The 14,692-nt window shown below is 43.6% G+C and overlaps 2 pseudogenes across 2 annotated transcripts; both read right to left on the reverse strand.

Moving 5' to 3' along the window:
* Positions 1-4,876: 4,876 nt before the first annotated feature.
* Positions 4,877-6,328, reverse strand: LOC310779508 (calmodulin-alpha pseudogene; annotated as a pseudogene). Its single transcript has 3 exons — positions 6,091-6,328; positions 5,739-5,853; positions 4,877-4,999 (listed from the first exon to the last, which is right to left on the reverse strand). The product of its transcript is annotated as a calmodulin-alpha pseudogene (transcript).
* A 4,585-nt stretch (positions 6,329-10,913) lies between these two features.
* On the reverse strand, positions 10,914-11,365 carry LOC310780093 (calmodulin pseudogene; annotated as a pseudogene). The gene has a single exon. The product of its transcript is annotated as a calmodulin pseudogene (transcript).
* Positions 11,366-14,692: the final 3,327 nt, after the last annotated feature.

Here is a 14,692-nt window from a genome sequence, read left to right on the forward strand (position 1 = left end):
ACACTAACACTATAACACTTAAAAAAACAGCTATTGGTGATGTACTTTGCATTGCATTGTTTGACCCATTTCGCACCCATCAAGAGAATCTTTTAATTGAAAGAAATTCTTGGGAAAGGATCATTTCTCACTAATGGGGATATAAACAAAATAAAAAGATTTGAAATGAGTGCACTGTGTATTTTCTTTATTTTTCCCTTTTGTTTTAAACATGACAGAGGTTCTATATTATTTTTTCAATACAAAAGCTCTTTTAACAGTCCTCCATATTCCATCTGCCGTCTAGGAATCGGAATGCTCCCGGTTGGAGGCTGGCTCCTCCCGGCAGCATTGTCGAAGTGTCCTTGAGCAAGACACTGAACCCCTAACGGCAGGGACACACCAGAAACATCTCCGATGCAGCGCGTCACGGAAGCGTCGAGCAGGAGCCTGGCCGTTGACACCAGAAGCGCTCTGTTTTGCTCCGCGCCGGTCACAACTTGCACTGACTTCATGCCTGACTGCAAGCGGCCGCTCACGGCTCGCATCAAAAATAGACCAGACGGGGAAACTCGCTGCAGGATGCGAGACGAACGCGGCGCGGCCATTGTCTCCTCTGGATATTCAGACTCCAGAGGGTCCAGGTGCTTCTCCTGGACCCTGTCATCGTGTAATGTTTATTATAAAACGGCTCTCTCAAATCAAGCAATCTGATTGGTTCACAGCCATTGTATAATTCCAGTAACCCATGGCCATGGGTTATTGGTTGCCATGGCAACTCTCTTACTAAAAGCCTTTGGTTACCTCAAAAAAAAACAAATGGCGGAGACAGCTGTCAGATCCTTGTGAATCGATCTTCGCTTATAACTTTACTAATACTTCGCAGAAAATTATGTTTTGTACAAGAATAGATGCGGGCTAATGTCTTCTTTGCAAAAAAAAAGGCTGTTAACCCCGCATTTAACCCCGTAACGTTAGTTGGTGTCGGGCTTTGCAGAAAGCACTCAGCTTCTCAGCAAGCGCTGAGAATGCAGCGCTGCGCTCGAGCTGCCTGTCGGGGTTTCCAGAAAGCTCTCAGCTTCTCAGCAAGCGCCAGGATTGGCCAATGTCAACTTCAGTCTCCAGAACGATCCAATCAAATCACCCGCACGTCTATCTTCTTGCTAGAGGTCCCGCCTTACAGTAGTGTTTCAACTGACTATCAGAATACCATGCCAGTCGGACTTATAGTATTATTATTATATTTATATTATCATACTTGGAAACCGTTTTATAAAAGCAATATAGCACTCGAGCAGCGTGTGTTGTGGCATATATCCCGCTGATCAGTTGTTATCCCACTCGGCAACTGATCAGCGGGATATATTTGCCACAACACACTAGCTCTCATGCTATATTGCTTAACACGTTCACTGCCAATGACGTGTTTTTACGTCAAACAGAATCCAACCGTTCACTGCCAATGACGTGTTTTTACGATTTTGTTTTTTTGACGGTGGGATGTGCATCTAACCCTTTTACATCTCTTATATAAGTATTGGACGTGTACAACGTGTACAACCCATTCCACCGACCCACTAAGTGGCGACAGTGCTTTCCTGACTAGAGGAAGGCAAGCAAAAAGCAGTGTGACGAAGCCATTCTCATGAAAATGGATTGGCGAAAACGCTTTCGTTTTCGCGCTGATTGCTGGCAGTGCGGGATTGCAAATTTGCATAATATATTACGGGTGGAACACACTTTGAAACACGCAGCATAAATATGACCAGAATCGCAAAAGCTTCATCAAAGCTCTCAACCAAAACTCCAAGAAGCAAGCGAGTCCATCCAGACTTCCTCAATGAGCGGCCGCGCAGACAGGCAGCAGCAGCAGCAAAGCAGTGAGACTGGTGACAAGCTTGTGACACGGCCGCTGCAGCCAAGAAGAACGCCCACGGAGGGAGGAGTTGGAAGCAGAGGGGGGTTTCCTGCTGTTATGGAGGAAATTACTGTTCAAAACTATTGTTTAGATGTCTGACGTCTTACTGATGCCAAAAATGAATGGTTAAAGTGACTGTTCTATCGAATTTCACAAAAAGCTATTTATCTCAGAATAATTTTTCTGACGCTGAAACCATGCTGTATTCAACTGCTAATGCTTACATAACTACTAACTCTACAAACTAACTCTTTTAGACAGAGAAAGCACACATTCTATTAGTTCTTTTGAGATATTGTGTGTTCACAAAATCTTAGCAGAAAAGAATCCTCGGGTCTTGTAAGATGAGCCAGAATCCTCAAAAAAAACCTCTGGCAGAACCTACCTACAGTAAAAAAAAAAATGGCTGGCAGTGAATGTGTTAAATGTTGGTATGTGTAGAAGACCTAACGGGCCTACTTATAGCCTCTGCAGGGAAGGATTTATGACATCACTGATGATGTCACAATGTCTATGTCATCATCAGTGTCTGTTATAAATCACTGATATCACTTATGCATAGAGGGATCGGGTTTTACAGAATGTAGGGAAACAGTGGATGGATAAATCCAGAAGGAGGCGGTAATGCAACACAAGTACGGTTCTCGTTCACGCACTCACGCATACGGTCAAAGAATTATAAAGACTTGAAATTTTGCATGCTCGCTTCTAGTATAGAATTGTGCTTGCTCCATGTTCTATGTTGTTGCTGCAGGTTCAGGCTTGATTGGCTGGGATGTGAGCAAGACTCGTATGTGCTCCACTGGCTCCCTGTCTCATACTTGATCAACTACCTACTAACTACTACAGGGACTAACTAACATTAACTTTGCACACCCAGTAGCCAAAATGCTTTTGGGGCACGAATAATTGTCCAGATATACTACGAGTGATGTCCAATACTGGGAAGGACGATCCTCGCGTCCAAAAGTGTTGAAGGTGGTGGTGCGCGAACCTTTGCAAGAATAGAGCCAAATTGAATGCATTTTCCAACAAGCGACACTTTACTCAGCCTGCACGCTGACGCAGCAGCTTTTGCAGGTTAGGACACCATTTTGGTAAAACTGAAACAATCTTATGTTCGCTCGCTCCCTTGCTCTTTCACAGTCCAGTTAGGAATCGGTGTTCCTCATCATCATCGTCGAGAACTCTTCGAAATGAATGGTGCCGTTGTTGTTGGCATCCACCTCATTTATCATGTTCTGGAGTTCGGCCTCGCTCAGGTTTTGCTCCAGCGACTCCATGATGGTGCCCAGCTCCTTAGTGCTGATGGTGCCATCTCCGTTCTTATCAAACAGGTCGAAGGCCTCCTTGAACTCCCCAATCTGTTCTTCTGTTAGTTGGTCAGCCATGTCTGTTTTGGGGCTTGTTGGTTTCACATTGATATCGCCAGTGATTTATGACATCACTGATGATGTCACAATATTTATGCATAGGTGACATCAGTTGACATCTGTTCACTGGACATTGTGACATCATCACCGATGATGTCACTGTTGGCATTGTGACATCATCAGTGATTGATATCACTAATTGACCCGACTATCAAGTCATTACTTGAGTGACATCACTGATGAGATCACAATGGCTTGAGTGACATCACTGGTGATGACAGCATCACTGATGACACCACACACACTCATCATCATTGATGATGTCAACAGTGCTCTCACTTGAGCAATTGTGATCTCATCAGTGATATCATTGGTGATGACGAGTAATGTCACTCGAGCAATTGTGTGATTTAATCAGTGAGTGATGTCATCAGTGATGTCCCCAGCAGCGAAACGGCCAAGTTCGAAGTCGATCAGATGAACAGTTCTCGTAATACGCAAAAGGACACGCACACATGCACGCACTCACGCACTCTAATATAGGATTGTGCTATCTCCATGTTCTTGAAATGACACCTCCCACCCATCAGAGACTCAGAGTCCCTCACGGTTTTTCAATCCTGCCTCAATACCCATCTCTTCTCCACCGCCTTCTCTTAGCAAACTCTCTGTGCTCATTAAAAGATTGCATCGGCACTCTTCGCAAGAGTAAAGGTGTAACCCCCTGGTGCCTTGACTAAATTCCCAAACAGACCTTCCTTCAATCATGGCCACCTAAATCATCCCTCGTTACTCAACTCTCCACCTCGATAGGCTGATGTGTGGTGAGCGTTCTGGTGCAAAGTAGCTGTCGTGCATCACCCAGATAGAGGGGTTGCTACACATCGGTGGTGGCTGAGTTGAGTTCCCTCCACGTCCCCTCCCGATATGTGAAGCCATTTGAGTGTTTGGAAATGTGCTATACAAACCCAATTATGATTATGAATTAACTAATTCATTAACTTTCCACACCCACTAGCCAATAGGGTGTGTGGCAAGTCGTGACCAATCACAAAAATGATCTTAACTTTGACAGATTCATCACACCACAAGACTGTAGATAAGTAGGTCATAGGCCAACCCACTGGCCAAAAGGGGGTGTAGGCGTTTCAAATCACAGAAAGGTGCCTAACTTCCAAACGGAGTGATTATTTGTCGCACTAGGTCACACTTTATTTGGCATCATCTGCACAAATTCTTCGTAGTTGACCTGTCGATCTCGACCTGACAGACAGCGTTTTTATCTTGGAAATCGAAGTCGTATTGCTGTCTCGATAGCAGAAGCTGGCTAGGTAGTGAAAATCGCTGCTATCTGTCAGTCAGGGGCAACAAATAAAACTCCTATTTGTAAACTATGGACTATTTTAGAACGAACAGACCCCATCCAGATGGAGAGACAACACACCCGTGGCAACAAGGTGCGTACTTTTTATTTGAGATTGGTGCATGTTATGAAGCATCCGTGCGGCGAGTGCGCAGGATTCCCTGATTACAGGGGGGGGGTCAAGCGCAATTAAAAAGGAAAGTCCTTTATAGTTTCGCGTCGTGGCTAGGATCTCCTCAACCCCTACCAACCCTCTAGGTCCATCAGATCCACCTCAGCTGGCCTTCTCTCTATCCCCAAGTCCAACCTCGGCAGTTTTGGGGAAAGAGCCTTCTCCAGGGCAGCTCCCAGGCTCTCTGGCACTCCCTCCCGAGACATCAGAGATTCAATCCCTCACGGTTTTTCAATCCCGCCTCAATATCATCCCTTCTCCACCACCAGCAAAGGTGAAGCAAAGGCGTGTCAAATCACAGAAAGGTGCCTACGTCCCAAACGGATTCACGTAACACTGCACCGCGATGGAGGTATGCACTCAGGGCTGGAACCCCTATTGCATTTGCTGTTTCTTTTTCTTCTAATTCTTCTTTTCCTTTCCGTAAGACTGTGTATACCTCAGAAACCCTAAGGCCCACACTAACCACATTTTGCACCTAGGCTAGAAAACTCACCCACTACTCAAGCAAATCTAGCAAAAGATTATACCAATCTACCAAAGTTTGGCGATATTACCAACACCTCATTTCCTGTTTTTTTAACCATCCATACCACTGGGCCAATCCCTGACATTTGGAACCAATGGACAGATATGACAGATATTCAAGATTTGTTTTTAGGCCTTCGCAGGCCGTTTTAGGCCCAGGTGGTTACCTGGAGGTCAGCAGTTGATACCAATCTACCAAATTCCAGCGATACAACCAACACCTCATTTCCTGTTTTTCTAACCATCCATACCAATGGCCCAATGAGATATTCAAGGCCCTTCGGGGGCAATAGGCTTGAACCCCTGGTATTGCCGCTTGCGGCTATATTTATGATTATTATTATTAAGTGAAACATTTGAGTGATTTGTCTTTGAATCTCCACAAATTCTTCGTAGTTGATCCACCTCCTCGTCCATCAGCTTCTCTCCCAGGTTGGTCATGTGACACAGCTCTGCCGCGCTGATGTAACATTACCATCCTTATCGAATACCCTGAAAGGCTCCCCTGATCTCCTCATCGCTGGCGGTCTTTCATCCATAAGCCAAAGCTCGCTCGCTCACGTCCAAAAATGGCCCTACGTTGAAGGTGGAGTGGTGCGCGAACCTTCGCAATAGAGCCAAGGTGAGCGATGTTTCCAAGCGACAGTTCACTCGCCGTGCGCTGAGGCAGCAGCTTGAGCAGGTTAGGACACCATTTGGGAAAAACTGAAACAATCGTATGTTCGCTCGCTTGCTCGTTCGCATCTCGTCCAGTTAGGAATCGGTGTTCCTCAACATCATCGTTAAGAACTCTTCGAAATTAATGGTGCCGTTGTTCTCGCCATCCACCTCCTTTATCATGTCCTGGAGTTCGGCCTCGCTCAGGTTTTGCTCCAGCGACTCCATGATGGTGCCCAGCTCCTTAGTGCTGATGGTGCCATCTCCGTTCTTATCAAACAGGTCGAAGGCCTCCTTGAACTCCGCAATCTGTTCTTCTGTTAGTTGGTCAGCCATGTCTGTTTTGGGGCTTGTTGGTTTCACATTGATATCACCAGTGATTTATGACATCACTGATGATGTCACAATATTTATGCATAGGTGACACATCATCAGTTGACATCTGTTCACTGGACATTGTGATGTCATTGTTGACATTGTGACATCAGTGATTTATCACCGAAGATGTCACTATTGTGAACAGTCATTGCTCGAGTGACACCATTGATGACTCCCTCAAAGCAAATCACTGAACTGACTCATGGGAAAATGACAATACTGATAAAATATGCTTTGGAATTCATCAATCTGTACAGGGTGGTCTATAAAATGGAGTCTAAATTAAATTTAGAGCAGTTTTTCCCCTACCAAATTCAATATATCAAGTTCTTCAACAATTTTATTTTTCCTCTTGCCCTCTGCCATTCCTATCCAATGTCGCACAGAGCAAACCAGAATCTGCCAAACAAAAACAATAGCCATACAATCCTTTTCAGCAGAGCTCCTGCTCACATTAGTCCCCTCCCTCCCTCCCGGCCTGCCCCATCGCCGCTTCATTTGAGCGCGATGAAGCGGATGTCCATGATGAGCAGGGTGTGTCCGGGCAGCGGTCTCTGCGCCGGCGACATAATGGTCATCACTTGTGCTTGCGTGTCTGTCCACAGAGGTCACCACGATGAAGCCGCACACCGGACTCTCCAACCAACTGTGACATCATCAGTGATGTCATAAATCCCACTGTGACATCATCAGTGATGTCATAAATCCCACTGATGAAATCCCACTGTGGCATCATCCGTGATATCATAAATCCCACTGATGACATCATCAGTGATGTCATAAATCTGACATCATCAGTGATGCTGGTCTCATTGGCCACACAGCAGCCGAGCTGCGGGCAAGGCCGTGCTGCGAATGTGAGCTGCAGGGCCAGCTCGGCGAGCTGCAGCATGGGCGAGGCCTCGCAGCGGCCGGGATGATGTCATCAGTGATGATGATCACATCATCACTGATGACAACGTCACTGATGACATCACATCATTAGCTAATTAGGGCAATCAGCTAATTAAAACGGCTCCGTCAGGTCACCCGCATGGGTGCTCTTTACACCCCCTGAAAGTTTCAACCCGATCGCACGTAAAACGGCATAGCTGTGGCCAGCCGCTTTTTTTGTTTTACAGAGAACAGACAGACAGAGACCACATACTGGCAAATTTATAGTAAGAAGATACCAATTTCCTTCTCACTGGACCTGTCTCCCCTGACAGCTCCTCACCTCGCCTAACAGGCACCCAGACTGCGGGAGCTCCGCCCCCACCTGATTCAAGCAATTCATCTCAATTAATCGGCCCTAATTACCTAATTCAAAAATCTGCCTCCGTTAGGTCACCCGCAGGGCTGCTCTTTACACTTCCTGCAAGATTCAGACCGATCGCACGTAGAATGGCATAGCTGTGGCTGAACAAAATTCTGCTCACTCTCACACACACACACACACACACACACACACACACTTGTCATTCTTATTATAGGATTATATAAGATAATAGGGCAGTGTTGCCAGGGAGCTAGCTGCCTGCATCTTGCTCTCTCTAAAGGTCAGAAGAAAGGTCGGAAGGCTGACTGAGTGCCTGACAACCCTGAGGACGAGTGACATCACTGATGACATCACTCACTGGACAGACATCAGTGATGATGTCATAAAATCACTCGGAAGGCTCACTGACTAACAACCCTGAGGACAAAATTACATCATCAGTGGCCGACAGCAAGCTGCCTGGCAATTCTTTCACAGATGACGTCAAGTGTGCAGCGCTCCGTGTGCTTGTGCCCCTTCTGCGGTCTTTGTATGTGCGGCAGGACCAAACGTACCAGAAATTCGCTTCCGACATGTACGCAATCTGTTGCTGTGATTGACAGGTGGGTCAACATTCGCCTAGCAAATTCATGCTGTATATTCGTGTCGCTCTTGGTGTGTGGCCTTAAGACAAAATTGTATGCGCTCACTTCTTCTCGGATTGCACTTGGTCCATCGGCCATGTTGTTGCCGCAGGTTCAGGCTTGATTGGATGGGCTGTGAGCTGTCATCCAAATGATATAGTGTCATACAGTGTCATGTCATGAATGCTCACCTGTTGTACAGTACGTGTCATAAATCCTCGCCTGTATGACATCACTGATGTTCTTTGCTAACTTAAATCCTGCTAAAGGCAACATTTAAGTAAACAAGAGGGAGTCCCACGTGCTTCAGCTGTGTCACAGTCACAGAAGAGGGACACAGCATCAACAATGAAGAAAGGAATCTGGAGCAGCTCTTCGTCTTCTTCTGTGGTGTTTTATGGCAGTTGGTGCATTACTACCCCCTGCTGGATTTATCCCTCCACTGTTTCATTACATCCTGTAAAACCCGATACTCCGGATTCAATCCCTTTATTCAGATGAAGATGTCATTGAAACTAACTTTGCACCAAATAAAAGGCATTGAATTGTTCGAGTTGCTCCAGATTCCTTCATTTGGGCAACTTTTACTCCTTATGTTGCCTTTAAAGCCCATCCATTCCTCTCCAGTCTAGAAGACGCCCGCTGCCCAAGGGCCTCAAATCTACGACCCTCCACCCCACCTCCGAAAGAGAATAGAGTATCCTGGGCATGCCAGAAACAGAATCTAAAATGTTATTTTTACACCTGTGTAAAAAGGCTGAACCCAACGAGGCACGAGACGGACACAATGTATAAGCCCTTAAACGTTTAAAGTCTTTACTGACTCAGAGAGGGTTTGAATGATAAACAGCAGAAAATAAACATGCAGGAATAAGCAATGTCTCTGAATCCAGTTTTCCGGCGTCCAAACAGAAAGGCTCCAATAATAAACTAATTCAATCCAGGAATACAAACTAAACAGTAGACGTCCAGGTTTCCAACATAGGGGGAAGATCAGGTTAGGTATTCAAAGTCAAAATGTTTACAATAGAGCCCGACCGATCGGTCCACCGATATTATCGGCCGATATGTTGGCCGATATTTTTGTATTTTTTTAGATATAGACAGCATGTTGTGCATATTTGATTTTTTTCTTTTAACACGTTCACTGCCAATGACGTATTAATCCGTCAAAAAAAATCGATTGGTTTTTTTTTTTTGACGGTGGGACGTTGATCTAACCCTTTTACGTCTCCTATACCAATATTGGAGGTATTGAATGTGTATAATCTATTTTACCGACCCACTGAGTGGCGACATGTCTCTCCAGAGTAGGAAGAGGCGAGCCAAAACTGGAGGGAAAAGCGCGAGGAAGCCGTTCTCATAATGTAAAATGGATGGCGAAAACGCTTTCACTTTCGCGCTGACGCACAGCGGTGGCAACGGTGGGGGGTTCCAAGAATAGACTGGATGCACACTTTGAAACACGCACCATAAATAAGCCCAGAATCGCAAGAGCTTCATCAGAGCTCTCAACCAAAACGCCAAGAAATGAGCGAAACCCATCCAGCGAGCCCCATCCAGACTGCCAGGCAGCAGCCAGAGAGCAGCAACTCGTTTGTCACAGACCCGCTGCAGAGCCAGGGAGGGCGGAGGAGAACGCCCACGGAGGGAGGAGTTGGAAGCAGAGGGGGGTTTCCTGCTGTTATGGAGGAAATTACTGTTCAAAACTATTGATTAGATGTCTGACGTCTTACTGATGCCAAAAATGAATGGTTAAAGTGACTGTTCTATCGAATTTCACAAAAAGCCGTTTATCTCAGAATAAATTTCCAGACGCTGAAACCATGCTGTATTCAACTGCTAATGCTTACATAACTACTAACTCTACAAACTAACTCTTTTAGACAGAGAAAGCACACATTCTATTAGTTCTTTTGAGATATTGTGTGTTCACAAAATCTTAGCAGAAAAGAATCCTCGGGTCTTGAAAGATGAGCCAGAATCCTCAAAAAAAACCTCTGGCAGAACCTACCTACAGTAAAAAAAAAAACGGCTGGCAGTGAATGTGTTAACTCATTATATTTTATATCTGTTCTATTTGTGTTTTTCTATTTCTAGTTATCTATAATAATAATAATAATTAAATTCCCAGTGACGTTTTACTGTTTCATTGCATTGATGTCATTTTGGACAACAAAGTTTATTGATAAGCTGTAAAATATCCTGCCTACTACATTACATATCTCAAGTCATGTCAAGTGTTTGATATTTGAGGGATCATTGCAAAAACATTGTATAATATAACGTGTATATATAAGAATATCGGCCGATATATCGATATCGGATTTCTTTTTAACTCCCTAATATCGGTATCGGCCTCAAAAATTCAGTATCGGTGGGGCTCTAGTTTACAGTATCCAATGTCAAACTCACAATATCCACAGACGGGCAGATGAAAGCAGGCAGGCAGGCATGGCAGAGTGGATACGTGGCATGTGACAATCTCAGCAGTGTTCAAGTTTCTGTGAAGAGAGCTGTTATCTCGAGCTGATGGGGGGGGGAGCTGGGCGCGGGGTGGGGAATACGAGCCAGTACCTGCATTCATTTAGGTGTTCTTAAGAGCGAGAACAGCTAAGTGAAACATTTCACTGATTGTTTCGTCTTTTAATCAGGGCCCACACTTCATTTGACAAGCATCATCTGCACAAATTCTTCGTACTTGATCCGACCCTCTTCGTTGATGTCGACTTCTCTGTACATCTCGTCCACGTCCTCGTCCGTCAGCTTCTCTCCCAGGTTGGTCAACACGTGACGCAGCTCCGCCGCGCTGATGTAACCGTTGCCGTCGTTATCGAAGACCTTGAAGGCCTCCCTGATCTCGTCCTCGCTGTCGCTGCTTTTAATGTTCGTCGCCATCAACGTCAGGAAATCTGGGTATTCGATGGTCCCCTTGCCGTCGGCGTCCACCTCGTTGACCATCTCCTGGAGTGCGGCCTCCGTCGGGTTTTGACCCAGTGACCTCATGACGGTGCCCAGCTCCTTAGTGGTGATGGTGCCATCTCCGTTCTTATCAAACAGGGAGAAGGCCTCCTTGAACTCTGCAATCTGTTCTTCTGTTAGTTCCTCAGCCATGTCTGTTTTCGTCACTGGAAACTTCTCGGTGTGTGCGTGTTTTAACTTGAAACGGTTTCACGTTGATATCATCAGTTATGTATGACATCACTGACGATGTCACTTACATTGTGACATCATCAGTTGAACCTCCGTTCACTCACTGGACATTGTGAAATCACCGATGATGTCACTGCTCGAGTGACAACATTGACGACATCACGATTGCTCGAGTGACATCACTGATTACATAATCACTGATGACAACACTCACTGATGACAACACTCACTGATGATACCACTTATGCATAGAATTGGTCATACCGTGATCTCGAGTTGCCCGATTTGGACCCTTACAGCACTTGTTTTTAATTGCTCAATTGAGCACACTCAGAACGTTTCCCTCTTATAGTCGTAAACTTCATTCATCCTTGTACAAATGACATAAATATTCCAAATGCATTGAAATACTTATGAATGAATGAATGAATGAATGAATGAATGCATTTTATTCTGGATAATGCAAGACAAACATCTAAGGGATATAATGAAAAGTGTGAACACTTATTTCCATCATGGTCCCTGGTCTTATATAAAACATGACACACATCAACATAGTAATATCAGGTAAAACTATACAGTCAAAGGATAAAAAGAACATGAGATAAAAAAACAACAACAACAACATATCATAGCATGTCACGTTTTTCACAAGTTTGCTCAAAAATAATTTCTTCAGAAAGTTTTTAAAACCATTCAGAGAATTAGCAAGCCTAATTTCAATAGGGATTTTGTTCCATTCCTCTCCACCCGAATAGAGGAACGTACTTCTTGGTCTTCAGATTGGGCAATTTTAGATCTGCTACACTGGCTCTTACAGTATGTTCCGGTTATGGATGCCATGGACATACTGGAAGTACTTGAAGTAGTTGTGGCAAAGGTCATGGGATATTTTATATACTATGGTAAGCTTTAACTGTTGGACTCTGCTTTCCACTGGGAGCCGATTTAACTCTTTGAAGTGGGGTGGGCCAATATGGGTTCTTGGACTGAGGCCAAGGATGACTGACCCTCATCAATTTGTCTTTAGATTTATTTTGTGATGCCACTGTACCAGTATACACATATAGATACACTGTACCAGTATACACATATAGATACTGTACACTGTACCAGTATACACATATAGATACACTGTACCAGTATACACATATAGATACACTACCAGTATACACATATAGATACTGTACACTGTACCAGTATACACATATACAGTAGATACACTGTACCAGTATACACATATAGATACTGTACACTGTACCAGTATACACATATACAGTAGATACACTGTACCAGTATACACAGTATACAACATTGACGACATCACGATTGCTCGAGTGACATCACTGATTACATAATCACTGATGACAACACTCACTGATGACAACACTCACTGATGATACCACTTATGCATAGAATTGGTCATACCGTGATCTCGAGTTGCCCGATTTGGACCCTTACAGCACTTGTTTTTAATTGCTCAATTGAGCACACTCAGAACGTTTCCCTCTTATAGTCGTAAACTTCATTCATCCTTGTACAAATGACATAAATATTCCAAATGCATTGAAATACTTATGAATGAATGAATGAATGAATGAATGAATGAATGAATGCATTTTATTCTGGATAATGCAAGACAAACATCTAAGGGATATAATGAAAAGTGTGAACACTTATTTCCATCATGGTCCCTGGTCTTATATAAAACATGACACACATCAACATAGTAATATCAGGTAAAACTATACAGTCAAAGGATAAAAAGAACATGAGATAAAAAAACAACAACAACAACATATCATAGCATGTCACGTTTTTCACAAGTTTGCTCAAAAATAATTTCTTCAGAAAGTTTTTAAAACCATTCAGAGAATTAGCAAGCCTAATTTCAATAGGGATTTTGTTCCATTCCTCTCCACCCGAATAGAGGAACGTACTTCTTGGTCTTCAGATTGGGCAATTTTAGATCTGCTACACTGGCTCTTACAGTATGTTCCGGTTATGGATGCCATGGACATACTGGAAGTACTTGAAGTAGTTGTGGCAAAGGTCATGGGATATTTTATATACTATGGTAAGCTTTAACTGTTGGACTCTGCTTTCCACTGGGAGCCGATTTAACTCTTTAAAGTGGGGTGGGCCAATATGGGTTCTTGGACTGAGGCCAAGGATGACTGACCCTCATCAATTTGTCTTTAGATTTATTTTGTGATGCCACTGTACCAGTATACACATATAGATACACTGTACCAGTATACACATATAGATACTGTACACTGTACCAGTATACACATATAGATACACTGTACCAGTATACACATATAGATACACTACCAGTATACACATATAGATACTGTACACTGTACCAGTATACACATATACAGTAGATACACTGTACCAGTATACACATATAGATACTGTACACTGTACCAGTATACACATATACAGTAGATACACTGTACCAGTATACACATATACAGTAGATACACTGTACCAGTATACACATATCGATACACTGTACCAGTATACACATATACAGTAGATACACTGTACCAGTATACACATATACAGTAGATACACTGTACCAGTATACACATATACAGTAGATACACTGTACCAGTATACACATATACAGTAGATACACTGTACCAGTATACACATATCGATACACTGTACCAGTATACACATATACAGTAGATACACTGTACCAGTATACACATATAGATACTGTACACTGTACCAGTATACACATATACAGTAGATACACTGTACCAGTATACACATATAGATACTGTACACTGTACCAGTATACACATATAGATACTGTACACTGTACCAGTATACACATATACAGTAGATACACTGTACCAGTATACACATATACAGTAGATACACTGTACCAGTATACACATATAGATACTGTACACTGTACCAGTATACACATATACAGTAGATACACTGTACCAGTATACACATATCGATACACTGTACCAGTATACACATATACAGTAGATACACTGTACCAGTATACACATATAGATACTGTACACTGTACCAGTATACACATATACAGTAGATACACTGTACCAGTATACACATATCGATACACTGTACCAGTATACACATATAGAGCAATTAATATTGCTCTATATTCAGTGGCGGACTCAGGCTGTTGGAAGGGCAGGGGCAACAAAATAGCATAGCTTTCCACAAGGATGTTGAGTAGCCAGCCACTGGGGAAAAAGTAGCCAGCCAGGGGGGTCCAGGGGCATGCCCCCTGCAGAATT

Source organism: Poromitra crassiceps (genome assembly GCF_964638095.1).
Source record: "Poromitra crassiceps genome assembly, chromosome: 7".
NCBI lineage: Eukaryota > Metazoa > Chordata > Actinopteri > Beryciformes > Melamphaidae > Poromitra > Poromitra crassiceps.